The 6,110-nt window shown below is 31.9% G+C and overlaps 1 pseudogene; it reads right to left on the bottom strand.

Moving 5' to 3' along the window:
* Positions 1–1,685: 1,685 nt before the first annotated feature.
* On the bottom strand, positions 1,686–4,861 carry LOC105750260 (annotated as a pseudogene).
* Between the last annotated feature and the right edge of the window lie 1,249 nt (positions 4,862–6,110).

Genomic DNA, 6,110 nt, shown 5'->3' with positions numbered 1-6,110 from the left:
AACTATACCCAGAAAAAGAACTCTGGGAGATAACTAAAAACCATTACATTGAATTCCCAATCCCTATATTTATGCACACCTGCATTTTTGATTTCCTTCACAAGCTAATTGTACAATAATTCAGATTCTGATTCTTTTTGTACAGCAAAATAATGTTTTGGTCATGTATACTTATTGTGTATCTAAGTTATATTTTAATATATTTAACATCTACTGGTCATCCTGCCATTTAGGGGAGGGGGTGGGGGGTAAGAGGTGAAAAATTGGAACAAGAGGTTTGGCAATTGTTAATGCTGTAAAGTTACCCATGTATATATCCTGTAAATAAAAGGCTATTAAATAAATTATAAAAAAATCTTGAGAAAAATAAAGTTTCAATCTGAAATCAGTTCCTTCTCTGGGTATGGATGCGATTTTTTTATTATAAATCCTTTGGAGTAGCCATGTATTTTTGTACTTCTGAGAACAGCAGAGTCATTTACAGATGATCATCCCAGATATTGCTATTACTTTCTATACAATACATTTAACTTTGCTTTACAATTTTTTTTTTTCTGAGAGCACCCTTCTCATCATTTCCAATAGAATACAAACACATACCACAAGTTATTCAGTTTTTCTCCAATTTGTGGGCATTTTTTTAATTTGCATATTTTTTACCCTGAGAAGAGTTATAAATATTTTTGTTCATATGTGTTATTTTCTTTTTTAAAAATCTCTTTTGGGAAACATGCCTGATAATAGTATTGTTAGGTCAAAGAATATGCATGAATTTATAGCTAGTTATAGTTATAGCTATAGTGTGTAGTAGTATCAGAGAGTTGTCTTAATTTGCATTTCTTTGATTAGTAGTGATTTGGAGCACCTTTTCATATGACTAAAAATAGTTTCAATTTCTTCATCTGAAAATTGTCTATTCACATCCCTTGAGCATTTATCAATTAGAGAATGGCTTGATTTTTCATAAATTTGAGTCAATTCTCTATATGTTTTAAAAATGAGGCCTTCATCAGAATCTTTGAATGCAAAATTTTTTTCCCAGTTTACTTCTTACTTGCATTAGATTTGTTTGTACATTTTTTAACAATATAATCAAAATGATCTATTTTGTGACCAATAATGATCTCTAGTTCTTCTTTGGTCACAAATTCCTTCCTCCTCCACAGGTCTGAGAGGTAAACTATCTTATATTCTTCTAATTTGTTTATATTATCATTCTTTATGCTAGATCATGAATCCATATTGACCTTTTCTTGGTATATGGTGGAAAGTGTGGGTTAATGTCTAGTTTCTGCCATACTAGTTTCCAATTTTCCTAGCGGTTTTCATCAAATAGTGAATTATTATCCCAAAAGCTGGGTTCTTTGCGTTTGTCAAACAATAGACTGCTATAATTATTGACTATTTTGTCCTAGAACCTATCCTATTCCACTCATCAACTAGTCTATTTCTTAGCCAGTACCAAATGGTTTTGATGACCACTGCTTTATAATAAAGTTTTAGATCTGCTAAATTTAGATCAATTTCATTTAATTTTTTTTCATTAGTTCTCTTGAAATTCTTGAACTTTTGTTCAAGATGTAGTTTATTTCAAAATTCTTACTTGATGACCATCTTGAAATGTGTTCACTGGGAAGACTTATCAAGCCATTAATGAAAGAAGTATGGGGATAGGGGAACAATGACTATTGCAGGGATTTGGCTACTAGTTCATAAGTCAGCTGTATTTTCTCAGCATTTGTACAGGTATAGGCAAATTCTTCTCTGATATATGCATTATGCAAGTACATTGCACCCCTCAAAACTCTTCTGGGATAGAAACTGCCCAGTAGTTCTTATATTCTATCTGTATAATTTAGAGCTCAGGCAGTATGTTGCAATAAGCCAATGTAAGCTCACCACTATTCAAAAACTTCCTTTAGGAGTCTTCTGCACTTGTCTCATCAATATCCTTGGGAAGTAGTGATGTCAGATAGTTGTCCAAGACCTTCTGGGCTTTCAACAACCCCTTCTCCAAGTTGGCATTTGGTGCTGAGTATAATTCTAGATGTAGTGAGGAAAGTTGGTGAAGACAATTAGGCCAACTGTATTGGAGTTAGGTTCTTAGTTACCAATTTGGAATACCTAAGGGAATTCAGCACTTTCTCCAGTAACTCTTCAGTCTTGTAAGTGTCTATGTGTACTTCAGTGTCATACAGTAAAACTGGGAGCTAACCTCTAGGACATATCTTTTATACTGTCCATATTCCTGATTCTCCCCTCCCCTCTGGAATACAGTCTTAGTAAAATGAATGTTGAAAATTATCTTTATATGCATTTGAAAAATAAAATATTATTGATTTTTTTTTAAACTGGAGTAAAGGCCTCGAATTATTTTTAGAACTTTCTGCATTGTATCAAAAAGTGTGCACAATGAAGTTGGCAGTAAAATAAATAATTTTTCACTGAAAATAAGCCAAGAGTTAAGAAATAACACAAATACATACACAACAAAGTCATATATGCATTCTAACAACAATGCACTTAATTTTTAAAAATAATAATTCATAAATTAATTAATATATTATGATAGTCCAGCAAGAGACTGATAAGAAAATCAATTGTAAGTACTTAAAAGAGAAAAAACCTGGGTGAAGATATAGAATAATTAAAAGGAAAATGTGGTTCACCTAGAATTCAAAAAACTTGTATTTTAATATTACCATATTTGATTTCTCCCACTCTTGTAGAAGTTGCCTAATGTCTTTATAGACAAGTTTCCTCATCTGCAAATGGAACTAATCCCACTTTTACTGCTTATTTCATCAGTTAGGAGAATGATTACATGAGACATTATGCCAAAAAATAAATAAATAAAACAAGTCAAAAAATTAAAAAAATATATATCTAATTGGAAAAGCAAATGACTTGAAAAATAGATTATGGTAAGAGGGCCTGGGGAAACTAATAAAATAAGAGTGGACAGGGTAGTGTAGTTGTGGTGGTTTCCAGAGGCCTTGGCTCAAAGGAATTTATTGCTTTATCACATTAGATCTTATAGTTGTAGTGCAATGGGGACACTCCTAATAGCTCCAGGGCAGAAAAGAGTGTTTCTGGTCAGGTTCTTAGGATTTCTGAAAACAGAAGCACAAAATCCCTGAAGCTTAGTATAGTGCACCCTCCACTCTGGAAACAGACCCTACTTTAACAAAGAGTTAAAAATTGAGAAATAGGTTAGGAAAATGAGCAGACAACAAAAAAGTTTCAGATCATAGAAAGTTACTATGGGGATAGGGAAGATGAAAACAAAGGCCCGAGTGAATAACAGTCAAAGCTTCTATATCCAAAGCCTCCAAGAAAAATTAAAAGAATAGGACTCAGGCCATGGAAGAGCCCAAGAGGGATTTTGAAAACCAAGTAAGCGAGACAGAGAAATAATTATAAAAAGTATTGAGAGAGGTGCAAAGGAAATAGAAAATGTAAGTGAGGAAAATGCCTTAAAAAGCAAAATTGGCCAAATGGGAAAGGAAGTACAAACGCTCACTGAAGAAAATACTTAAAAATTAGAATTGAGCAATTAAAAGTTAATGATGTTATAAAAATTCAAGATATAATAAAATAAAGATAAAATAAATGAAAATAGGGAAAAAATGTGAAATATTTCATTGGAAAAACAATTGACCTGGAAAACAGATAAAAGAGAGCTAATTTTAAAATTAGTGGTTTACCTAAAGGCATGATGAAAAAAAAATTTTTTTGACTTCATCTTTCAAGAAATTATCAAGGAAAACTGTCCTGATATTTTAGAACTAAAGAGTAGAATAGACATTGAATGAATCCACCAGTCACTTCCTGAAAGAGATTCCAAAAGGAAAACATTCAGGAATATTATAGTCAAAATCCTGAATTCTCAGGTCAAGGAGAAAATATGATAAGCAATATAAGTGACTTAATAAAGTTCATTTGTTTACATTCCTATGTGGAAGAATGATACTTGTAATCATTAGAACTTTATCATTATTATGGAAGTTAAAATGAGCATATGTTGATAGAGGACAGAAGTGTGAATTAAACAGGAAGATATAATATCTAAAAGATAATGATCAAATTAAAGGGTGAGACAGAAATGTACTGAGAGAAAGAGAGAAAAGAAAAAGGTTTTATAGTGGAAGGGAAGAGTGGAGGGAGAGTGTGAGTGAGTAAACCTTGTTCTGATCAAAACTGACTCAAAGAGGAAACAATATACATACTCAATATGGGTATCAAAATCTATCTTACTCTACAGAAAAATAAGAAGGGAATGAGATTTAGGAAAGGGGGATTGATAGAGGACAGGGCATTTTGGGGATTTTGTCAGTAGCAAAACACTTGAGGAGCGGCAGAATTATAGGAGAGAGAGAATAAAATAAATGGGGAGATACAATTAGCAATAGTAATTGTAAAAATAATTTTGAAGCAAATTTCTTTGATAAGGTCTCTTTTCTGAAACAGAAGAAATTGAGTTAAATTTATAAAATAAAAAAAAAAAATAAATAAAGGCCAGGCTCCATTTGATAAATGATGAAAGGATATGAACTATGTCCAAAGGACTAAAAAATAATGCATATCCTTTGACATAACAATACCACCAGTAGACATGTTGTATCCTAAAAGATATTATTTTTTTTAAAAGGTAAAAGACCTATATATATAAAAATATATACAAAAAAAAAAAAAAAAAAAGAGCAGCTCTCTTCTCAGGATAAAAAAGTAGAAATTGAGGGGATGCCCATCAGTTTGTGATTGGCTGAATAAATTGTAGTGCATTATTACGCTGGAATATTATTGTTCTATGGGAAATGATGAGCAGTATGCTCTCAGAAGAACCTGGAACATCTTCCATGATCTCAAGCAAAATGAAAGGTACTGTGTACAATGTAATATAAATGTTCTAGGATGATCAACTGTGAACCACGGCTACTATGAAAGACTTATGATGAAAAATCTTATCCATACCCAGAGAAGGAACTGATTGTGTCTAAATCAGATTGAAGCATATCCAATTTTTCCCTCTTTCTCTGTTTCTAACTCTGTCTTTGTCTCTCTTTCTCTCTGTTTCTTCCTCTATATCTCTTTGTTTTTCCCCCGCCTCTCTCTGTTTCTCTCTGTCTCTTTGTCTCTGTCTCTCTGTCTCTCTCTCTCTCTCTCTCTCTCTCTCTCTGTCTCTCTGTCACTTCCCCTCTCTACCTCTTTCCCCTTTCTCTGTCTTCTCCTCATCTCTTCCTACCTCCTTCCTTCCCACTCTCCTCTTTCTCTTCTCCTCTTTTCTCCTATACTCTTTTTCTTTCTCCTTTTTAACTTTTTCTTGAAGAATGTTTTGGAGGAAATATATATTTTCTTTCATAACTTGGCTTTTATTGAAATATTTTGTATAATTTCACATATGCTTTCTTTTTAATTTTTATTTTTTTCTGGTTACACATATACATTATTTTTAAAAAAAAATTCTTCATGAATCATGTTGGGAGATAAAAATCAGAACAAAAGAGAAAAACCATGGGAGAAAAGAAACAGAAGAAAAATTTTTTTTAAAGTTAGGATAGCATGTGTTAATTTATATTCAATCTTCATATTTCTCTCTCTAGATGTGGATGGCTTTTTCCATCCAAAATTTATTGGAATTACCCTGGATCACTAAGCCACTGAGAAGGACCAAGTTTTTCATAGTTTATCAAAGCATAATCTTTCTGTTACTGTGTACAATGTATTCCTAGTTCTACTTATTTCACTAAGCATCAGTTCATGATTTTTAAAATCATCTTGTTCATCATTTTTCACAGAACAATAATATTCCATTACTTTCATATACCACAACTTTTTCAACCTTTTCCCAATTTCCATGTGCTTTCTTAATGGAGGTTAGGGATGGAGATAAGGAAGATAATCTGGAATTCAAAAGTTTCAAAAACAAATTTAGAAAAAATTCTTTTAAATGCAAATCAGGGAAAATATTAAATGAATTAATTTTAAAATGTTTGTAGTACCCCTTTTTGTGGTGACAAAGAATTGGAAATTGAAGGGATGACTTTCAATTAATGATTGAAGAATTGTAGTATGTGATTATGATGGAATATTACTGTGTTATAAGAAAT

Source organism: Sarcophilus harrisii, chromosome 3 (genome assembly GCF_902635505.1).
Source record: "Sarcophilus harrisii chromosome 3, mSarHar1.11, whole genome shotgun sequence".
Classification (NCBI taxonomy): Eukaryota; Metazoa; Chordata; class Mammalia; order Dasyuromorphia; family Dasyuridae; genus Sarcophilus; species Sarcophilus harrisii.
The sequence above is the reverse complement of the archived record's forward strand: the minus strand, read 5'-3'. Positions and strand labels throughout refer to the sequence as shown.